The sequence below is a fragment of the Pristis pectinata genome, chromosome 27 (assembly GCF_009764475.1).
Source record: "Pristis pectinata isolate sPriPec2 chromosome 27, sPriPec2.1.pri, whole genome shotgun sequence".
NCBI lineage: Eukaryota > Metazoa > Chordata > Chondrichthyes > Rhinopristiformes > Pristidae > Pristis > Pristis pectinata.
In genome coordinates, this window is record NC_067431.1 from 14,241,640 (window position 1) to 14,266,186 (window position 24,547).

A 24,547-nucleotide genomic window follows, 5' to 3' on the forward strand; every position below is an offset into this window, starting at 1 on the left:
TTCTTTTTGGAAAAGTATTTCCTCGTAATGCTGGGAACTTTATGTTAAGGTAAATGAGATATAGAAATTTATATCTTACTGCACTGACTTTCAAATAATGAAGTGTTTTTAAAGACTGGTAATGGCCCAGATCAGCACCAGCCTCCCAAACAATCTCGACCCCTTACAATTTGCATATGGGAAAAATAGGTCCACTGACAACCACACTTCCCTTGCACTACATTCAACTCTGGATCACCTTGACAATAAGAATAATCATGATGCTATTCATTGACTACAGCTAAGCCTTCAACACCATAATACCAAATAAGCTCATATCTAAACTCCTGGACCTTGGTCTTGAGGGTCCCACCTGCAAATGCCTTCTAGACTTCCTGACCAAGAAACCTCAGTGAAATAGAATTGGTCATAACATTTCATCCACCCTGACACTCAACACTGGTGCTCCCAAGGGTTGTGGGCTCAGTCCCCTGCTCTAATCCCTGTATACCATGACTGATTGGTCAGATACAGCACCAGCTTGATCTTTAAGTTCACCAACGACACCACTGTTATCAGCCAGATCAACAACAATGATGAGACGGAGAACAGGAAAGAGATCGCAAACCTTGTGTCGTAGTGTTGTAACAACAACCTTGCCCTGAATGTCAGCAAGACAAAAGAGTTGGTTGTAGACCCAAGGAAGTGACAAGGGGAGTTAAACGCAATCTGCCCTCATCAACGGAGCTGCTATACAGTTAGTTGACAACTTCAGGTTCCTTGGCATCCATATTACTAGCAACCTCACTGATGCGGTGATCAAGAAAGCACAACAATATTTTTACTTCCTTGGGTGCCTAAGAAGATTTGGCTTGTCCACGAGGATCCTCTCAATCTTTTACAAATATGCCACAGAAAGTAGCCTGACAGGTTGCATTTCAGCCTGGTGTGGAAACTACTCTGGACTGACGGAACCTGCAGAGAGTGGTAAATATAGCACAATTCATCACAGGCTCGTCACTTTTTTCCATCCAGTCCACCTACACGGTGCATTGTTTCAGGAAGGTTAATAATTTCGTCAGGGATGCCTGCCATTCCCTTTTCTCCCTTCTACCTCCTGGGAAAAGATACAAGAGCTTGAAAGCCAGGACGTCCAGATTTAAGAACAGCTTCAGACTTCTGAACCAATCAACTCTTTCACACGCCCTTCCCAGTGGTGCTGCCACATTCTTGTACTCTTAATTCCACCTCTCTTAGTTATTCCATTATTGTCACTTTAGCATTTCATTTTGCAATATAATCTCTGCACCATTCTGCCGTTTTGTGCTCATTGTTGTATTTACTGTTGTACTTATTATTACAATGTTACAATGTATACTGTCTACTCTGTGAGCTTCACAAGAGCAAGGAATTTCGTTGCATCCTGGTGTACATGACAATAACATGAATCTGAATCTGATGGCAGACTTTCAAAAAATCATTTACCTATTGAAATACATGAAATAATATACAAAGTTTACCATCTTTAAAGATGGATAAATTACATATGAGCTTGTGACGATTACTGAAGCATAGCTCAAAATAGGCAGGGAAGTCAGCTCAACATTTATGGCAACAAGGTGAGATAGTCATAAGATAAAAAGGATGTAGCAACATTATTTACTAAAACAATTACAAATGTGAGCACCAATGATAAGCTAGAAAGATTACTAAATGAGGCCATATGATTTGAACCGGGATATGAAGAAGACATTGGTATGACATTGCTTGCAGTGTCATAGATCCTCAACCAGTCATAGGTAGATAGAAGGCAAGTTTTTGAGAACTGCAAAAAGAATAAGAAAGCAATTATAGAGAACTTCAGCTCCCCCTACGTTAATCGGGACATTCTCAAAATAAAACAAACAGAAGGTGTTGAATTCTTGAAGGTCATTCAGGAGAGCGTTTGAATTGATTTGGGGCAAACCCAACAAGAGAGATTATAGCCCTGGATTTAGTTTTAGGGAATGAACCTGACCTAGTGCTTCTACAATTGTCCATTTTTGGTTCTGAACATCTGACATTTTTTGATGCAAGTGTTTAGAAAGGCATAGACAAGGCCCTACCTTAATTGAGAGCTGACAAATATAGCAAATTCTACAATATTTGGCCTTAACTGTGATGATTTGGACCAGGCCATCAGTGCCCAGTGCCACCCTCTCGCTCCTACATATACTGCTTTTCTCTTCTTCAGACAGTACCAGAAACTCATCCACAAAAGAAGGAAACAGACAACAGCAATAGGTCAATTGGAGAACTTAAGAAAGGTTCAATACACAGAGACCCACGCCACCGACCATCAGACAGCAGGAAAAAAAAGTGGGCATAGGGGATGGCCTGCAGAGTTTTCAGGGAGTGAAAGATACTTGGCAGATCAGGCACACCTATACCCAAGGCTAGACAGAGGCTGCGCATCACCTGCAGCCAGATTGCAGGTTGTAGCAAAGTAGCCCCATCTTCTGGTCATTGGTCCCTTTCATTCCCTCTCTGAAGAATGATGGCCGAGGCCTGAGGAAGAGCACTGGATAGTTTTCAAAGGAGCAACAAGACTACAAAGTACAAAAAGTCTTCAGAAAGTATAAAAAATTGCTTATGTAGTTTGAGTCAGTATTACTTGTATGCAATAGTGTATGTCTTGTTCACAACTCAACCACGTTTTCTTTTAAGTTCATCTCACTACTTGGGTCAGACCTCAGAGATCGGTTAATCATGGACTGTCAACATGGATTGAGGAAGATTCTGTTTGATTAATTTGATTAAGTTTTCTGGAGAGATAACAAGTAGAGCTGATGATAGATACATGGATTTCACCAAGGCATGTGGTAAAATCCCACATGGTAGGTTGATCAGGAAAGTCAAAGCCCATGAGACCAAAGGGCAAGTGGCAAATTGGATTAAAAATTAGCTCTGAGAGAGAGAGAGTCAACGGGACTTTCAGTGACTCGGGGGCCCTACGTAATGGAGTTCCACAGGAATCAATAGTAGCTCAGACTTTCCATGGTATATATTAATGATATGAACTTAAATACTGGGGCCACAATTAAAATGCTGACCAAAACTGAGTGCCTGGTTGATAGAAAGAAAATTCTCGATTGCAGGAAGATGTCAATGGACAGCTTAGATGAGCACACATGGTAGGATACTAAATATAGGAAGAATATAGGGAACTTTGAATGCATGCCCAAGAATCTGAGAAGGTAGCAGAATGGTCAGATAAGGTAGTTAGAAAGCATATGAAATACCTACCTCTGAAACATAGAATACAAGACTAAGGAGACAATACCCTGAAAAGAACACACAGGTGTACAGTTCTGGTCACTACACTTTAGGAAAGATGTGAGAACATTAAAGTTGGTACAGAGAAGATTTACGAGTCCATTACTTTGGCTGGAGAATTATAATTGTGAGAGACCTGTGGGACAGGCATTGTTTTCTATGAAACAAAGTAAACTGAAGGGAAATATAATTGAAATTAGGAGGCAAGGTAGGAACCTTGTACCCATACAAGAAGAACCTAGTACTCTTGCCAGGCACATTGATAACTAGGGATGTAGATTTAAGGTAGTTGGTAGAATGACCTAAGAGGAGTTGATGAAATAATTTTTGCACCATGCAAGAGGCAAATCCACGGCTTGAAAAAGTGACAGAAACATACACCCTTTTAAATAGGAGAAGAGTGTATGTTTCCATCAAACTACTAGACTATGGATTTAGAGTTCAGAAGCAGGAGTAACCTATATGGCTGCATTTTTGTCCAACATGGACACATTGATCTTCATATGCCTGGCAACTTTTAGAAGGCTGCCTTTGAGTAGGCCAGGGTGGGGTGCAGGTGTGGGAAAGTGGTGGAATTGTAAAGGACAGTAGGAGTGAATATATTAAGAGGGAAATAGCGAATGAAGGGGGAGAGAGTTGAGATGGTGAAGCTCCAAGTGTGTGAGTACCAAATTTGTACAGCAGAATTGCCCTACTTTCCCACTGGGCCAAGACCTTGTGCCGTCAAGGTCTTGTGGTAGTGTATAAGAGCCATCCCATATTAAAACAATTCATGCACAGGCATTTTTCACCTGTCAGTAATTAGAATGACAGCAAGTCATCCTCGATCCCAAGGGACTGGTTAAGAAGAAGGGGTTTCTAAGACTGAAGAATAATTAATGAACTGTGCATTCTAAATCAGGAAATGTTACGATATTGAGTTCAATGTCAAATCATTGCAAAAAGTGATATATAGGGAAGTAAGGGAGAGGGGGGGAGGGAGAGGGGGGGAGGGAGAGAGGGGGGAGGGAGAGAGGGGGGAGGGAGAGAGGGGGGAGGGAGAGAGGGGGGAGGGAGAGAGGGGGGAGGGAGAGAGGGGGGAGGGAGAGAGGGGGGAGGGAGAGAGGGGGGAGGGAGAGAGGGGGGAGGGAGAGGGGGGGGGGGGAGAGAGGGGGGGAGAGAGAGGGGGGGAGAGAGAGTGGGGGAGAGAGAGGGGGGGAGAGAGAGTGGGGGAGAGAGAGGGGGGGAGAGGGGGGGAGAGAGAGGGGGGGAGAGAGAGGGGGGGAGAGAGAGGGGGGGAGAGAGAGGGGGGGAGAGAGAGGGGGGAGAGAGAGGGGGGGAGAGAGAGGGGGGGAGAGAGAGGGGGGGAGAGAGAGGGGGGGAGAGAGAGGGGGGGAGAGAGAGGGGGGGAGAGAGAGGGGGGAGAGAGAGGGGGGGAGAGAGGGGGGGGAGAGAGAGGGGGGGAGAGAGAGGGGGGGAGAGAGAGGGGGGGAGAGAGAGGGGGGAGAGAGAGGGGGAGAGAGGGGGGGGAGAGAGGGGGGGGGGAGAGAGAGGGGGGGAGAGAGAGGGGGGGAGAGAGGGGGGGGGAGAGAGAGGGGGGGGAGAGAGAGGGGGGGGAGAGAGAGGGGGGGGAGAGAGAGGGGGGGAGAGAGAGGGGGGGGAGAGAGAGGGGGGGGAGAGAGAGGGGGGGGAGAGAGAGGGGGGGGAGAGAGAGAGGGGGAGAGAGAGGGGGGGGGAGAGAGGGGGGGAGAGAGAGGGGGGGGAGAGAGAGGGGGGGGAGAGAGAGGGGGGGAGAGAGAGGGGGGGAGAGAGAGGGGGGAGAGAGAGTGGGGGGAGAGAGAGGGGGGGGAGAGAGAGGGGGGGAGAGAGAGGGGGGGAGAGAGAGGGGGGGGAGAGAGAGGGGGGGAGAGAGAGGGGGGGGAGAGAGAGGGGGGGAGAGAGAGGGGGGGGGAGAGAGGGGGGGGGAGAGAGGGGGGGGAGAGAGAGGGGGGGGAGAGAGAGGGGGGGGAGAGAGAGGGGGGGGAGAGAGAGGGGGGGGAGAGAGAGGGGGGGGGAGAGAGAGGGGGGGGAGAGAGAGAGGGGGGAGAGAGAGAGGGGGGAGAGAGAGAGGGGGGAGAGAGAGAGGGGGGAGAGAGAGAGGGGGGAGAGAGAGAGGGGGGAGAGAGAGAGGGGGGAGAGAGAGAGGGGGGAGAGAGAGAGGGGGGAGAGAGAGAGGGGGGAGAGAGAGAGGGGGAGAGAGAGAGGGGGGAGAGAGAGAGGGGGGAGAGAGAGAGGGGGGAGAGAGAGAGGGGGCAGAGAGAGAGGGGGGAGAGAGAGAGGGGGGAGAGAGAGAGTAGCAGAGTGTGGGGGAGGGAGAGAGGGGCAGAGAGAGTGGTGGAGAGAGAGGGGGGGAAGAGAGAGGGGGGGGAGAGAGGGAGAGGGGGAGAGAGAGAGAGAGGCGGAAGAGAGAGAGGCGGAAGAGAGAGAAGAGGGAAGAGAGAAGAGGGAAGAGAGAAGAGGGAAGAGAGAGAGAGGAGGGAAGAGAGAGGGGGGAAGAGAGAGAGAGAGGGGGAAGAGGAGGGGGGAGAGATTTTTCTTTTAATTTCCAGAATTGATTAAAATCCAGAAAAAAAATTAAACTTCATGCAGCAAAATTTGGTTTTCAGTGCTGAGTAATTTGTTTGAAATGGTCACATCCCATCTTTTTCTGGCAATGTTGGCATAAATATTACAATTTCAGCAATTTCATATATTTAAACGTCAAGTCTCTTAGGTTTTTAGAGGAGCATCTATACTGGATGTATTTATGAAAACTGAACAATAACGTAAAACACGATCTTCACACTTTGATTTTACTGCCTCTTAATGGACAAGCTGTAAAACACAGGTACTAGACACTGACAGATGGCAGCAAAACACAAATTCTTGTGAATAAGCTTCCAGATCAATGGCCCAGAACCTCCATTCACATGCTAGGAATTCAACCATTGCCCCATGGAGTTCTTTTTTTCTAGAACCATTTAAGCATATCAACTGAAAAGTGATCAGAGTACAACAGGATGGTATGAACTTTTACAGGTCTCTCAGCTCTTACACCGGGAAGCCAACCTACTGAGTCTGGCTGACCCATTAAAATTAATGGGGACATCAGCTACTGGACAAAAGTAAGTACAGATTTTTAAAATATTACTTAATAAGACATAGGTAAGGTAGATAGTCAAAATCTTTTTCCCATGGTAAGGATACCAAAAATAAGAGGTCATGGTTTTAAAGTGAGAGGTAGGAGTTTTAGAGGCAATCTTAACAGCAAGTTTTTTTTAAAATAGAGACTGGTTGATATCTGGAACGTACTGCCAGAGGTGGTGATGGAATCAGAAACAATTACTATGCTTAAGACGCATTTGGACAGACATTCAGATAAGGCAGGCATAGAAGGAAATAGTCCTAATCCAGGCAACTGGGATTAGTATTATAGATGGGCAAATGGATATAATGGGTTAAAAGATCCATTTCTGTGCTATACAAAGCTATTACTCAAAGTTAGCCTCAATATTTTTAATTATTTATAGTGTGCACTCTTTGGTGTGTTAAATGTGAAGAAGGATTTTTCTTTTTTAATTTTTAACTAGTCTCATTTTTATGAGCCTGGGAATGATATCTTGCTGGCACAGGTCACCTACAATGCAAGGACCGTATGGTTATCTTCACCACATCGAAATGCTGGAAGGCAGGTTCCCAGTGGAAAACTAGAGCAAACAGCCTGGCTCGGGGACAGGTGACCAGTGATTTTGGAGCAACGTTTGCCCACATAAGTCAGTTGCTCAAATTACATTTCTCCTCTGTAATACCCAGAATCTGAGGCCCAAAGCCTTTTGTTGTTCTTGAAGGTGTTGGAAATTTTTAGCCTTCAATGGAATTCTGGAGTGTTATAATTTATAGGCCAGATTCTAAAATTCCACTCATCAATCATTCAGGGACAATTACTCCCAAACTCTGTCAACTAAAAAGCAATACAGATTTTCATCTTGAGGGGGGACTATGTTTATCTTCCATGTCTAATCCTTACCCTTCCTTTGTATGCCTCCTTTATATTGCAGCTCCTAATTTTTTGACCATGTTAGAGAGAGAATTTGAAGAAAATAGGCTAGTGATTAAAAATTCTGCTTGTCCAATTAAGAGCAGCTAAGCAACCAATTTTTCTATTTCAGCTAAATCTCAATTCCAAAGAAATATATTCATTCCATCCTAATACACTAATACTCTTTAACAAATTCAAGTCCTAAGCCACCAAGATATTTTATAGTATATGGCAAGACCCACACTATTCAAACACTGGCCTTATGTGGTAACTTGCATCATTAGTTTTGTTTTCCAAAGAAATTATTTCGCTGAGTTACAACAATGTCCAGGTATCATTGACATGCAGGAGAGTGAACAAATTTCACTTAACTTAATTTGAACTTAAACAATTTTTGAGCCAACGCTTACCTTTCCTCTCGAATGTAGGGAGTCAGGAACCGAGAAGAGTCATCATCATGGCTGCTTTGTTGACTGCTTTGCTGGCTACTGTAGATTGAAAAAGAATCATTAATCACAAATAGTAAGAGCAGCAAGACTTTCAGTATTTTTTTAAATCAAACTTGTTTTAACTCTGAATATTTGTCACCAGGAATTACTGCCCTTCCCCCTCAGTCACCTTCAACTGAACACTCTCCAACAATATAAACAGCAATTTTCCTTTCTTATCTTTAAACATTAAAGTGGTTGACAGAATAAATGCACTCAGCTAACTGACGTGGAATTAGAAAAAGCTCGGCACCACACAAGCTATTTATATGCATCATCGATGTTCCATAATTAATCCCTGGTATTTGGTAGCACTTAAGTTAAATTTGGTGGAAATCTCTGCACAAGTGTTTTAGTACAGTCTTTTATTTGATTTTTTTTAAACTGACAGACCAGTTACATTATGGACAGACATTCATCTGATTTTACAGCCTAACTTAGAAGGCCTGGTAGCCTTGTTGTCAAATTAGAAAAAAAATCGAGGACATGAACATAAAGTACTATCTACTTGATTTTCGCTACAGGGGATCTAAGACATCTGTGAAGAGGGAAAACAACTGTGTGCCAGATTGAAGATAAGCTAATGAGCAGAAGCAAAAAACAGAAAATGCCACAAGTACTCAGCAAGTCAGGCAGTATCCACGACAGAGGAACAAAGTGAATGTTTTCACCAAAATGACTCTTCATCAGAAAGCTGGGTCTTAACCACCACATTTCAGAACAGGTAATTCAATGCACATAAAGTTAAACAGAGGGGAAAACTGAGTCTAAAAAAAGAAAATCTGGAAACACTCAGCAGGTCAGGCAGCATCTGTGAAAGAAGAAAGAGTTTGACCTGAAATGTTAACTATTTCTTCTTCTGCAGATGCTGCCTTACTAGAGACTATTTCAGGCATATACTGGTTTTATTTCAGATTTCCATTAGGTGCAGGTTATTTTGGTTTTAATTCTGGAAAGCGGAGTATCTTGATTTCAAATTGAATCTGTTTTAAAATACCTAATGAATGGTAAATATGGAATCTCAAGGATTGAGCACAATATCTGGATTGTGATTCACTTTTTGTTTCAATATCTACAAAAGAGACAAATGTAGAAAAAAATTAGGAGCTAGAATATCTGAAACTACGTAGACATGCACTTTAAAACATTCAATAGCATCCACTTCAGCTGAACAATCTGAATTATTATCCAGCTTGACAGAGAGTTTAGGTTTAGTGATTTAGCCCGTGAATTTATCCACATGATACATTCAGTTCTCTGTAAATGTGATGTCATTCATGGCACAAAAACAAGCCACTATGAGAATGACCACCAGATGTCAGCATTGTCCATAAACAAGTTACCCATACATGATAAATTTGAAAATAAAATTGGTTTAGAAATCTGTCCAGCTGTAAGGTTAAACCGAACTTGACGACAGCCAATCTGTATCCAACTTGAGCACTTACTTTTCTGTACCTGACCACTGCTGGAAATACAACAATCTCAAAAACAAAATAATACCAAGTAAAATGACCCTGACAAAGCACTGAACCTGGCAAGCATAGTACTACACAACCAAAACATATGAATTTTCAGAATATACACCTGACTCAAACCCAACAAATATAGTTGTTCCTACCAGTTCCAATCAAGTAGCCTGGCTCTAATTTGATTTCTATCACAGCAGTGACTGCTGCCAGTACCATTGCTTTGAAGTAAATCCAGTTCCACTCCACTAACACATTTTCTACCCAAACCCAATTAGGCACAAGCAGGCATAATTTTTTGAATGTTATATTCTCCTTTGGATAAGATTCTGGCTGTGTAACAACACAATATTTATTTCAGTGATCAGTATCTCAATGGTCAACACCATATTTCAGATCCAATTACTGCAATAGTTTACAGTATTAAGTGCATTTTAGTTATACTCAACAAATTTAGTAACCATCTTTCTTCTAAATTTTCTTTTGGGATAATAGTCGTCTTACAATCCCTGCATTTATGTTAACCATTTTTAAGAAGTTGGCAATGAACTGCCTTCTTAGAAAACTGAATTCCACATGGTGAAGGTACTCCCACAGACCTGCATGATAAGGAGTTCCAAGAGTTTGAAGCAGCTTTGAAGAAAGTATGGCAAGACATGTGCGATTTGAAGGGGAACTTAAAGAATAATGTCATTCCCATTTGCCTCCTGTCCTTTTCCTCAAGATGATCCAAGTCATGAGTTTGGAAAGCGCTATCAGAGAAGGCTTGTTGAGTTACTGCTGTGCATGCCTCATCATACTATTCTCAACTATCTGCAAAGTGATGGAAGGTGTGGACAGTGCCGTCATGCAGTTAATGAAGTTGTTCATACCTGTGTGTAGCAAGAGAACTTTCCAGATTGGTGTGATAAGATGGCAAGGACATACTCAAGCAATATGGCCATCTGGAACAATGAGTCTAACCACCTAACCTTGATATTTAATGACTGTATCAAAACTGAATCCCCTACAAAATCATTTGTTTCATTGAATGGTGGTAGACAATTAAACAGAGAATAAGAGATGGCAACTGGATTGATGCCCAAACCGCCTACCAACCATTCACTTCCTACTGGCACATTGTGGCAGCCATGTATATCATCTCTAAATGCATTGCAGTAATTTGCCAAGGCTTTTTTGACAAAACCTTTCACCTAGGGCATAGTTGTGCAGGTGCTTGGAAATGACAACACATACAAGTTCTTTCTACCTCACTTCTGTAAGATCTAATAACTTCTTTGTTCCCGCTGCAATGCTACACTGATCCAGCTTTCACATCAGGGGTTCCATGTTCTCCTTTTCTTACAACTGAAAAATTTTCCTCCATGATAATCACTGGTCCAACCTATTTTCTATTATACTTCTCATGGCTTCAGGGTCAATTTCCAGGTGAAACATTAAACGAAGGCTTGTTCAATTGGAAACTTACAATACAACATATAACAGGGTTTTCTCTTAATGATCTAGCCAACAGTTATCACTCAGTCAAAGTAAAATAGTCACTATTTAAATTGATGTTTGCAGGTTCTTTACATGTAAAAAGAGAAGTTAATAGATTTCCCTTTGTGAAAACAGTGGAAAATAATGGTCAAGCTTTGGGGGGGGGGGGGGAGCAATTTGCAGCCAGTGTGCATTACAGATTATGAAATTCTTTTTCACAGGCCTTTTTAAGCTTTGCAAGTGCAAATAAAACATAACATTTTGTAAATGCTCAACACGTCAGGCAGCATCTGCAGAGGGAGAAGCAGAGTTAATATTTCAGAGCAATGACCCTTCTTCAAAATCTTAGTGATTTTACTTCAAATTAGCATCTGAAATATTTACTTTTACTTGACAAGTACTTGTTGTATCACAGTTGCATAAGTTGGCAGATGTAGGTGTCATACTCTAGAAAGTTCTAGGAATCAGATGTACAAATTGAGTGGACTGATGAAAGGTACGAAGATAATCTACAGTCATGCACTTAAGCAATTCAAATACATCAGAATATCAAGGAGTTGCAACAACAAAACTACCAATGCTAACTGAATGAACCAGACTTTAACTGGAGTTTAAATGCTTGTGAAATGAAAATCAGCCATTTTTTCCCCATCAGTTTTTCCTTTTTTTATGCAGCTTTATCCACAGATTATTGTTATTACTTTAATAGCAGTTGGCTGAACTTAAGCTTTGTTTTTATTTGGAATTTCTCTCTATGAAAAGCACTGTCAAAAGATGTCAACAGAAATTTTAGCCAGGTATCAATTTTCAATACCATCAATCATCTATAAACCCCCAAGCAAGCAAAGCGGTATAAAACTCTCAGTTCCATGGAAGGGTGCAGTTGCAAGAAAGCTCAAGAAATTCATCACCATCAAAGACACAGTTAATCAGCAAATTATTCACCAGCCTAACAAGTATTCCCCATTATCAACAGGATGCAGCACAGCAAGTCAGCAATATTTCCATGCGAGGACCTCCCAAATATGCAACCTTAACTACCTACAAGAACAAGAGAAGCAAATGCAATAGTAACACTATGGACTCCAAGTTCCCCTCCCACTCATAAAGCATCCCAACACAAAAATATATTGGCATTACTGAGTCAAAATCCTAGAACTGCTTTACTAAGAGCACTGCAGGAGCACCTTTACCACCCTGTAGTATGATTCAAACAGAATGTCCACACCTTCTCAAAAGCAGCTAAGGATGGGGAATAAAATGCTGGCCTCGCTCATAATCTCCACATCCCAAAAATAAAACAAAGAAAACATTTGACAAAACAGTTTATTGTAAATTTATGAAGTCCCCATTGTATTATATACCATGCAAAAGGGACATCCTAAAGAGCCCAAAGTATTGCAATGACATTATTCTGATATAATTATCTAATAGAGCATCAAACAATTCTGCCAACCAATAAAGACTAATTTAATTTTGTGGTAACAGTATTGAAAGGCATCTATGCACATGCTATTTCATCCCGATCCAAAACATTCCATGTGCAACCAAAAGATAACTATGACCATATCCATTAAATATTTAATTTTTGTTTTTAGTCATACTTGAGAAAAACACCAATCTTCAAAACTTAAAAGCAGACCCACTGCTTTTGAAGCTGGAACATTCACATCCTCAGCAGGAGCACTGACCTTGAGTCTGTATCACGCACTAAATATTAAGCAGCACTTGTCCAATTTCTCTGAGATCTAGCAACCTTATTGTTACCAGATACTCAAATTAGAAGGATATTTTTCTCAGGAAAAAAAAGCTAGAAAATGCCCTTAGTTGATAGAGACTGCACATAGAGGTGGAGTTAAAATACTTGCTGGAAAATTAATTTACATGTGATAAAGGAAAAATAGTTCCAAGCTGACTAGAATAAATTTTTGGATGCAGTTAGATGCACACAATGAAAATTCTGATAGCACTTCCCATTGCTCCTTTTTTCAAAAGGAATGCATTAGCATGTACCAGAAAATCTGCCAAGAATCTGAAGGAACTCCAGAATTTTAAGTTACTGAAGAAACACAACAGTCTATGAGAATGAACAGCAACAGAAAGCCTTGATGGAGGTGGTTTAAGATTCAGTGTTAAAACAAATCTTTCTTTTAAAAGCAAGGAAAACATTACACAAAATCAGTATAGTTCAAAAATAATGATGTATAGTATTAATCTATTTAAAGAACACCGTCTTTGAATATTCTTAACCTAATTGTTATTGATACACTCATTTATACCATTTTATGTTAACCAACATTGCCAACTTTTCAAGAAGCAAATCCATTTAATTATAATGCAGTACATTATACATATAGTCACAGATGTTGTAAACAGCTTGACAATCAGCACCATAGTATTTTCCCCCCCACATAGTACCGCTTCTAGTTAACTAAAATTTAGCTTGAACCTTCACACATCAAGTTCAGCATCATGGTTAAGCAGTTTTAGCTTTGCATCAAGAGTACACTTTTGCAGTGCAAATTCATCATTGGAAACAAGCAACTACAAACCAAGCCAAAACTGTAATTCAAACTTCAAATTTTGCCAACAATATTAAACACATCTGAAACACTCATTGCCTCAGCATTCAATATCCTAAACTCAAATGCAGACCTGCATGGCTAAGGATAGCTCTCAGCAGTGAAAACAGGCTAGGGAGCTTTTTTCTCAATTAGCACAATGAGCCAAATGGACAACTTATGTGTTGTAAATTTTCCATGATTCATGAATACTTTCAACAAGGCTGATTTAAAGCATTAGTTAACTTACATAAGCAAAATCAATACTTATGGCAACCAAGTGAATGCCAAGTAATTTGAGTTAATTACATAAAAGTTGAGAAATGTTATTCAGCTCATTAATGTTTATTCGAGTTATTTCCATATTCCATATTACAACTCTGTGCAGAGGCTTTCCCAGTTTTTGCCCTGCAAGGAGTAAGTGGAGGCTCACCCCAACACTGCCAGCTGACCAAACAGTTCTGCACTACAGACTGTATGTAATTCAAAGTTGCATTTATGGTCATATGCACAAGTATATTGTGCACAGGTGCAATGAAAACTTAATTGCAGCAGCATCACAGGCACATAGCATCATATAAACAGCATTCACAAGAAAAACTTAAATTAAACATAAATTATACACAATTTTTACAAGATAAAAACAATTAGAATAAAAAATAAAGTGCATTTTAGTGCAAAGTGATCAGAGTGGTCATAATGTTGCTAAACTGTAGTCGTGATTAGGGTTTTGCCAGTTGGTTCAAGAACTGAATGGTCGAAGGGAAGTAGCTGTTCTTGAACCTGGTGGTGTGGAACTTCAGGCTTCTGTACCTCCTGCCCAAAGGCAGATATGAGAAAATGGCATGGCCTGGATGTTGGGGATCTTTGATAATGGATGTTGCCTTCCTGAGGCAGCACCTCCTGTACATACCAATGGTGGGGAGGGATGTGCCCATGATGTAGCTTCTACGTTCTTGCACATTTGAATTGCCATACCAGACCATGATCCAACCAGTCAGGATGCTTTCAACAATACATCTGTTGAAGTTTGTTAGAGTGTTCGGTGACAAGCCAAACCTCCTTAACCTCCTAAGAAAGTAAAGACACTGGTGTGCTTTCCTTATGATTTCATAGATGTGCTGGGCCCAGGACAGGTCTTCTGATATGTTAACGCCCAGGAATTTAAAGCTGCTGACTCTCTACTGCCAACAAAATTCCTCATATAATTTTAACTGAATCACCTTTCCAAAATTACAGCTATGCCCAAAATTAACCAAATTAATGATGTGTATTTTCCTACAAACATAACTATACACATTTAACCAAATTGAAGACAGTCTGCTCATCATATGAGATAAGACTTTACTTTTCACTTCTGGGGTAAATTCTGAATTCAACTCACTTGGAAGGAAGGAAGTTTTCCTTTCAATTCTCATTAGATTCCTAGATATCAACCCATGTATGCCATGAGAAATGTCTAAAGCCACACTGGTAAAGAGGTGAATACTCTTCTGATACTGTGGCTAAGGAATTGTCAGAGAAGACAAGTGGGAATGAAAGGGCTTAAGTATGATGAGCGTTTGTCGGCTCTTGGACTGTACTCGCTGGAGTACAGAAGGATGAGAGGGGACCTCGTAGCGACATTTAAAATGTTGACAGGTAAGGATAGAGTAGATGTGGCTAGGCTGTTTCCCTTGGTGGGCGTGTCCAGGACCAGAGGGCACAATCTTAGAATTAGAGGGTACAGTTTCAAGACAGAGATGAGGAGAAGTTTCTTTACCCAGAGGGTGGTGAAATTGTGGAACTCCTTGCCACGCACAGCAGTGGAGGCCAGATCAGTGGGGGTATTCAAGGAGGAGATAGACAGATATCTAAATAGTCAGGGTATCAAGGGATATGGGGATAAGGCTGGCAAATGGGATTAGAATATTTTTTTTCTCTCTCTTTTTTCCCACCCCATTTCTTTTTCCCTTTTCCTTGGAGCAGACTCGATGGGCCGAATGGCCTGCTTCTGCTCCCTTATCTTGTGATCTTGTGATCTTCGATTACTCATGCAAACTGAAAAATTGTCCATTCCTCTTCTCTGATTCCTGTAAACGGATGAACACAATGTTCAACTAAATGTAATTTTTTTTGCAAAATTAGAAGGAAACAACCAACAAGTCCTCTGTCAATCTCCTGGCTCTTCTTTCATTGTAGAATAAAGACATGAGATCAGGTAATTTGCCTGGCTGTATTTCGTAAATGCTGAGAGAGATTGGTGAAGCAAGGAAAAAATGACAAAGGGATTCCCATTTGCTTTCTTCAAAATATCAAGAAATTCAAATCTATTCTGGGATGTTGCAAACAGGAATGGGTCTTGTCTAAATTAGCTGCTTTTTGCACCACTTGCAGCCAAGTGCTGTCAAGTGTACCTACAGAAGCCAAGTAGGGAACGGCACCAAATTAGACAACTAAGGTGGTTTGAAGGTCTATGTATATGAGAAAATATCCCCACTCTTGAAGGCTATGTTCAAAATATGATGAGCTGCCTCCCTTGTATTAATGTGTTCCACAAGGAACGTGTTGAACAAAACAATGATTCTAATGGAAATTCCCATACATCGAAACTTAATAATTTAATGGACTGGTACTCATTTAGAACAAAAAAACTTTAAATATTAAGTAATAAACTGAAATCAGCTCAAAGCAATAAAAACCTCTATTCAACAAACAGGATGTATCCCTTGTGTCCAATTCCAGACACAATGCACTTTCATCATTTCAGTTGCATCATAGTCAAGTTACCAAAATCTACTTACTGTTTTTATCTGCTTTAGAGATATTGTACACAGTCTGGTCCACTGGATGTAGGTATCTAAAGGTCACCCATTGTTGTGTGAAGCACAGGAACCTGGAGCTCTAGATTTATTATCTGCTTTCTCAGGAAAGTGAGCGCAGGATGGGTGTTAACATAACCACCAGTCAAAAGCCATATTTTCATATGTCATCAAATGAAAACTCTATTTTTGACATTTCTGTTTTCCTGAATGACTTTGCTACTAACAGAAGACATTTGACATCGACTTGGAATAAAAGTTAAATATTCACAAACAATAATAACTTCATTCAGGAAGTAGAAAGGTGAGTATTTTATTTTTTATTTATTGTATGTGTTGAAATGCAAATACATTGCATAAATCAAGTTTATAATACCATTTACGATTCATCAACATGACAAGACTGTTGAGGAGGTAAAGTGAATTTACTGAGAGATGGGTGCAAATTTACCAGCACCAGAGAAGTTTTAATGTTACTCGTTATTCACACCACCTTCTTATCTGGGTCAGCCTGAATCTGTCCTTTTTTTTATACTTTCAAGGATATACTCTTCAAAGGAAGTGCATGCTTCAAGTTCTTCTTTTGTACCTCCGCTGGTAAGATTTTCTTGGAAAGTCAGATAGATAATAATGGAATAAAGCCCAAGATATGAAGTTATTTTGATACAAAACAAGCAGCCATAACTAGAGCAGAAACTTGAAGCAACTAGATGGGTAGAACAATGTATTTGCTTCTGTTATGTTTAGCACACCATTTAAGTTAACTGTTCATATTTGATGTGGAGCTGAAATCACAATAATTTCACCTATACATCCAAAACAGACAGTTAATACATCTTTCCTTCTTCTCACGTTTCAATGGAATAGATAGATATCACTGTTATTTTTGTCACCACACCTTCAAAACGTAATGGCGCAGACATCGTCAAGTTCCACACAATATCCTACATTTCTAAAGCAGTCTGCAAATATAGCCAAAGGGCTCCACATGGTGCATGGATGGTACTTGCACATCAGTGTGGAAACTTTAATCAGAGCTCTTCTTGTGAAATGAAACCACTTAAATGAACTGCATGAATCCTCTAGATATATGGAATAATCCTCATGATCAGAGATGCCAATGAAGCTATGATGGTGCTTCTTTCTTACTCAGGATCTTCGGGTCGAATGTGCAGAGAATAAGTTAAAAATTAATTCCTTCTTTGCATAGGTGCCGAAGAAATGCTCTGTTCTTCACTGGAAGTTAATCAGGTGTCATGATCAGCTTTTTGCAAGTTTAACTGTACACAATGTTTGCAGGTTTCAAAAATGCCTCTGGGTGAGGCTTGCTGCAGCTGAAGTGCAAATTCAAGTCCTACTGGCCTCTTGGCACAGGACTAGGGTCCTTCTGCACTCCACTTTTTTTTGCTGTCTAGGCATGAAGTTGTTGGAATGGGGTTCTAAGGACAATCTTGGAGCAATCAGTAGGCCAAATCAGTATATTCAGAGGTCCTCTCTTCACCATCATCTGCCACAATCCTTCTCCATTAACATTTGCTATTGCTGGTTCTCTAGTTGCAGTGTCTTCTCCTCCTGCTAGAGAGCTCCAAGCAAAAGCTGAGACTGCCTGATGGCGAGACTATGGAGGATGTTGAAGTATCAAACCTTCTGGAGCATACTATAGAGTACCAAGCAGAGCAATCACTGAAAGTGCACACTTGAGGATCTCACCACTAACATCTGGCACTGTGGTAATTATAAATTGCACTCTGCTACACTACATGCAGTCAAAAAACAAAGGAAAGTTTATATTTATTTGTTCATTCACAGGATGTGGACATCGCTGGTATGATAGACATTTATTGTCCATTCCTGGTTAGCTTTGAACTTAGGAACACTTAGTCAACCACATTGGTGGGTTCAGAGTCACAAATAAACCAAACCAGATAAACATGGCAGATATCAGTCCTTGATGAACATTAATGAACCTTAAGTGTTTTTACAATGAACCATTAGTTTCACTGCTACTATTATTGAGAGCAGCTTTATTTTTAACATTCCAGATGTATTTAATTACATGAATTTAAATTCCCCAAATGCTGTAGTGGGATTTGAACCTTCCCCAGATGAATGGGAAAGCAAACAAAAACATAAAAAACTGGGAATGCTAGATATCTTAAATAAAAAGAGAAAATGCTGGAAATATTCATAAGATCATGAATCATCTATGGAAAGGAAAATAGAATTAACTTTACCAGTCAATGACCTTTCATTAAAACTGGGAAATGTTGGAGATCAAAGATATGTTAAGCTGCAGAGAAGAGGCAGGGTGGAGAGAACTAAGGAAATGTTTGTGATAGGTGGAGACAAAGAGAAATTTAATAACACAGACAATGAAGGTACCAACAGAAATGGTGGTGAAGGCTTGTTAATCACAGCTGATCTGACAAAGGATACAAGGACATCACAAGTACAGGAGAGAGAAAACAAAATAGTGCAGCTGCTTGAAATCTGAAATTAAAGGTTATATTGGAAATACCAATCAGGTCAGGTAGCTGTTGTGGAGAGAGAAAAGTTAACATTACAGGTTGATGATATTTCATCAGAACTGGCAAGTTCTAACACTGACCAGAAAGGCCAGTTGTCTGAAATTGTTGAATTCAATACTGAATCCTGACAGCTATCATATGCCATGTCAGAGGATGAGATACTGTTCCTCGAGCTTACATTAAACTTCATTGGAATACAGTAAGAGGTTAAAAACAGAAAGATCACAATGGGAGTTGGATAAAGAAATAAAGAGATCAACTACTGGAAGCTCAGGGTCACCCATGCAAACTGTGCGAAGGTCCTCTGCAAAGCAGCCACTGTGCAGTTTCTATTGTACAGAGGAAAGAAACCACATTTGTGAAGAGCAAATTTGTTCTCTCCACACCTTCCCCTTCTCTGCTACTTAAAGCATTTCTGATTTGTAACTTTTATTCATTCTGATGAAAGGTCATCGATCTGGAATGTTAACTCTGTTTCCCTCTGCATAGGTGTTTCCTGACCTGCTGAGTAGTTCCAAGATGTTCCGTTTTTAGAGTCATGGAGTCATACAGCACAGAAACAGGCCCTTCTGCCCACCATGCTCATGTTGATAATCTATACTAATCCCATTTACCAGCACTTGGTCCATAGCTTTCCATGTCTTGGCAACCTAAGTGCATGCCCAGATATTTGTTAAATGTTGTAAGAGTCCGTCTCTATCATCTTCTGAGGCAGTGTACTTCACCCTCACGGTGAAACAAAAAATTACCAAGGTTCCCTCTATTCCTCCTTCTCCTCTCCTCAAACCTATGCCCTCTGATTTTATATATTTCCATTATGGGGAAAAGTTTCTCACTAACCACCCTTTCTATGCCGTGTGTAATTTTGTACATTACTATCAAGGTCCCCCCTCAGCCGTCTCTGTTCCAAGGAAAACAAACCCAGCCTATCCAGTCTCTCCTCATTTCCGATTTCATCCCAGGCAACATTCTCTAAATCTCCTCTGCAACTTCTCCAGTGCAACCATTTATTCCAGATCAACATTCCATGCTTCCCAGCCTAGTAAATTAACCGTCCTCCTGCCCTATACTTATCAGGAAGGAAAATGGATTTGAGGAAAATGTTCAGATTTGCCTGGATCTCATCGAATGTGAATCAGGATTGAAGGACTTCAAGGCCAACTGCTTCTATTTCTCATTTTCTTACATTCTTTAAAATACGTTATACGGTCCAATTTCAAGGCACTGAAATAGTTATCAAAAGCTAACATCAAAGTATCTTGCAAGATTTAACACCTGTTTAGAGAGATTAGGTTAACTATTATTCATAAATTCCCATCACTCTGTAAAAGTATACAAATTTAATGCCAAATTCACACAAGCAAATTCACTGTGACATCAAAGCTGATACATCTGGATACTTCCTGAGAGATTACAAAAATGCTTGATATATGTCATGCTCTCGCAACTCCTGACATTAATCAAAGAATATCTTCAATTAATCAGACTTTTATCAGATAATTTCAATGAATGACCTTAGCTAGTAGGCAGGCAAGCGTGCTGGAAATTTTAATTTGAAACTCGAAGCATCTCTATGTAAGTCATTGATGAGGATCTTTCACTGCAACTTTGTTGCTGCAAGGAAGCAGTTTTGTTTAATCAATGTTCATCTGTGTCAGCCTCATTAAAGTCCCTTATTTGGTATGCTTTCATTGTGCAAATTGGATTAAAATTTAGCCTCCAGAAAAATATAGAAATGAACTTAACGTTTGTTTTTAAAGTTAAAGCACAGTAGTGCAGAAACTCATGCTTGTACTAAAATATATTTTGTTGTTGAATGATTAGATGCAGTCAATTGCAGTATTAGGCCTTTTTGACTATTAATCCAATTACAGTTCTTGTGCTAAGAATATAGATTCCAACCAAAGAAGAAACATCCATTAATTCCACATTGTAACAGAAACCACGCATTTCTTCTCATGTGCCATTCAATCTACATAATTATTTTAAATAGATTCTTATATATCCACTGAGATCCTTGTAAATAATACCTATTGCAACAGCTTTCAAATGCAGACTCAGAAAGCTCTTGTGACAGACTGGAGGATGGAAATAGATATGACTATTTTGTCAGTAATGTTGGCCACAGGAAATTAAAAGAGCCAAACACAGTATTCTGAATTATGTATTAGTTTTGCTTTCGTCTAGGAAACTCAAACTCTGTACTTACAAGTTAAACTGTTTGTGAAAGAAGACAGTTTAAACAAATATTCTTTACAGTTTTTAGCAGAAATTGCAAGCTCTATAATGGCATGACACTTCAATGGGGCAAAAATGTTTTAAGTATAAAAGAGGCCTTTATTTTACATTCCACTGGAATGCTGTTAACACAGCTGCAGAGAATTTAATAATGCTTATAATTTTGATTGACATTTGATGGGAAGGTACATAATATACAAGGAAGAGAAAAGTCAGAGCAAATAAATAAAAATAACATCGAGGTATTGCAGCTATACTTTGATCAGAATTATGTTTGGGACTAAGGATGACCCACAATATTTTGCTGAGAACTTGACTCATGAAAAATAAGTGTTAAGGTTGAATTTCAAGATATCTCATTACTCAGGCTTGCTTGCTGTTAGTGAATACTGTATCAGATTTTCACTTCACTCTTTACCACTACACAGTAACGGAAGGAACATCTGCAGTCTGCAATAAAATAGCAGCGTCAACAGTTTTGGATAGTGATCCTATCCACCTAAGTGGAATAATATGCCTGAAAAGGAAGGGACAAAAAATGATGCAATGTCAATCATCGCCCAACAGTATTCATCAAACACAGGCCAGAAATATCCCGACTAGCAGGCGGATGGAGAGTAGACAGCTTCATTGGCAGTGATCTGAAAGTTGAGCTTCTGCCTCATGAATTTATAAACAAACTACCAGAAATCTAGAAGCTTCTGCATTCTGGTTGAATGTGTTCTCCACTACTCCCTGGTTTATCATTTCCCATTTGTCTCTTCTCAGGTCTCTGTGCCACAGGTTCATTTTGACTTCACTCAAAATGAATCTGTGGCACAGGTTTCTGGATTATGCTGACAAACAAAACACATAAGCTTGTGTTTTGTTCTTTTCACTTAAAAAATCTGCTCATGCATTAACCTTCATTTTCCCAATGTTATTCTACTTTTTGATTTTTCTAGCCATTGTACTTCCTTTTTTATTTTCAATATTGTTTTCGATCAAACTATTTTCATTATATACATTGATATACAACATTTATTTCACAAAATATTCATTAGCATCTTTGTAAAATCATATATTTGCATCTCAGTCCCAAATAACCTACTGATAAATGTACATAATTTGATCAAACAGTGACATTATATTATATAACTTCACAGCCCACAACACCTCCTCTATTATGCTGTCACCTTCCATTCCACAGCACTTTACAATGAAGTTCATTTCTTAAAAAATGTAACATCATTTACAATATTCTAAACAAATATTGGCAAATGATTTTAAGGCAGTAACTCTATCACGTCTGCTATGATTTGTTGTCACCATCACTTCAGTGATAGAAATTATTACTGAATTTTGATTTGTATCCATGTCAATATATTTACAAGTTTCATTAGCATAAAATGCTGTTCTTGATAGCAAATTTATAATGACTACATGGAGCATTTCTTTGAAAAAAATAAACTAATAAAAAAAGAGCATACGGCTAAAACTTGGTAATTTTCTCTTACTCTCTCACTTGCACATACATATGTGCACATATAACACACACACATGCAGCAGCAGCAGAACATTCACATCGCCTGAAACACACGAAACACTGAACTATGTGACAAAAGAAAACAAAGCTGATTGAAATAACTGACTATCAATTTGTATAAATTTCTAACAATAAAGTTGCCAGCAAATTGGTACTAAACCACATGAATTGAAGCAACACTTCTTTATCTACTTATTAATTCTGAATTACTAAATCATGTCATCACATTTCACATTTAGAACACTTAAATAACAAATACAATTTCTCTTCAAAATAAAGGAAGAAAGTACACTGTCACATCCTTTAAGAAGGTTTGTGAACTACATATGCACAACTTGAAATCTGATCCATCGGTTTGAACATAACAAGAAACTTTTATATATACATTAAAGTATTATTTACACTCGCATTTTACGTTAAGGATCTACTGCAGCTAAACATGTTTTATAGAAAATTTTCATCTAACCTTAGGTTCATCCCATTCATCCCCCAAAAATTTTAATAACAGGATTATAAAAAGATAATAGCTATTAGTCAATTTAAGAAAGCCAAGGCAAAATCACGGTTTTGACTTGGCTGAAATAAAAACATCTGTAGTTTTTCCTGTTGTAGAAGTCACAATGGCAATTTCATTACCTGTATTCAGTAATACTATGCATGGCTCACTCGTTTCCTACTGTATAGGAGTTCTAGCAAGATGAGATGGCACTATAATACTGGAAAGGGTAACCAAAGTTGTTTAAGTATTAAACCTGTAAGGCACTACTTATTAACTCAAGTCCGAAAACTGTATTCAATCAAGAGTCCCACATTCCCCTTAATCACATGGACTTTAAATTACATTATACCAGCTCAATCTTGTTATAACTATTATTGTGTAGAAGGGATCAAAGGTGAGGGGAAAAGTAAAGTTGCAGTTAATGGTTGAAGGATAATTTTCCATTAATATCAGGTGTTGTGCATAAACTGTGAAAATTGCAAAAGTGAGAATGTGAATCTGGAAAGTTTATAAAATACCAATATGCTCTTTACTGACTGATTCTTTCAGTTAAACTCTTCAAGCTCTGAACATGTGTCTTCTATAATAATCCCAAGTAATGACTTTACTACATGTGGAATAAGTTTATTACAACTAACATATGATTACATTCACATTGTGCATATATTTTGATACCATTAAGAAACAATGAACTCCTACTTTAGAATATATTTCCCATGCTTCAAATGCAACAGGGCTATCAAAGTAAATATTTCTAAAAGAGCTGATCTGTTGATGCTGGGTATTTTGTGGGTCAGGTTAGTTTCTACAATAGTGTGTAGTGGAAACCTGTCATTCAACAATTTGGAAAATTGCAGCAATAAACACTTTCTCCAGCATATTTCATTGAGCCCTTTAATAATAACAATTTGTATTTATAAAATGACTTTAACTTAACACAATGCCCACGTCATTTTACTGAAACATCATCAAATGAGGTTTTACCAGCAAGCCACATGGAGATATTTGAGCAAAATACTTTAAATCTTGGTCAAAACAATGGGTTTGAGAGAATAACTTAAAAGGGGAAAAGAGAGGTAGAGAGCTGGCAAGATTTAATGAGAAGTCCAGAGCTTAGGGTTTGACAAATGAAATCGCAGCTGCCATTCATGGTGTAATTATATTCATGGATGATGAGGACACGAGAATTGGAAGAGTGAATCTATGGGCAGGATACTTAGATTTCAAAGATGGGGTGTGACAAGGCCAGATATCAGAGTTTAAAAACTCTTAACTAGGTCAGCAAGGACGGACATCAATGGTAAATAGCACTGGAGCAAGTTAGAAAACTGACAGCAAAGCTTTAGATCATCTCAGGTTTGTGGACAGGAACATAACCTATTTTAGTAAGATGAATAAACTGGGACTGATTATTGGAACAGTACACTGGTATATCAAGTGTTGCACCAAACGATTGAATAAATGTCCTACCATTCCACATATTGAATTCCAGGCCATCAGCAGGAAACTACAAAAGAAAGGGTGAAGTTTGCTCCTTGAACTTAACAGCACAGCGGTGCAGCTGAGGAGCATTGCTATCTCACAAATCCAGCGATTCAGGTTAGATCCTAATCTCTGGTGCTTTCTGCT

At 39.5% G+C, this 24,547-nt stretch overlaps 1 protein-coding gene across 3 annotated transcripts in view; it reads right to left on the minus strand.

Moving 5' to 3' along the window:
- Window positions 1-24,547, minus strand: part of LOC127583617 (protein Aster-B-like) — a 305,877-nt gene that overhangs the window by 267,879 nt on the left and 13,451 nt on the right. For 2 of the 3 annotated variants that reach the window (XM_052039773.1, XM_052039772.1), the window contains exon 1: window positions 7,741-7,807. The gene's annotated coding sequence lies outside the window, so the exon portion shown is untranslated. Of the gene's footprint in view, window positions 1-7,740; window positions 7,819-24,547 lie in introns of those variants that run through there. The other variant, XM_052039774.1, reaches the window with a different exon arrangement.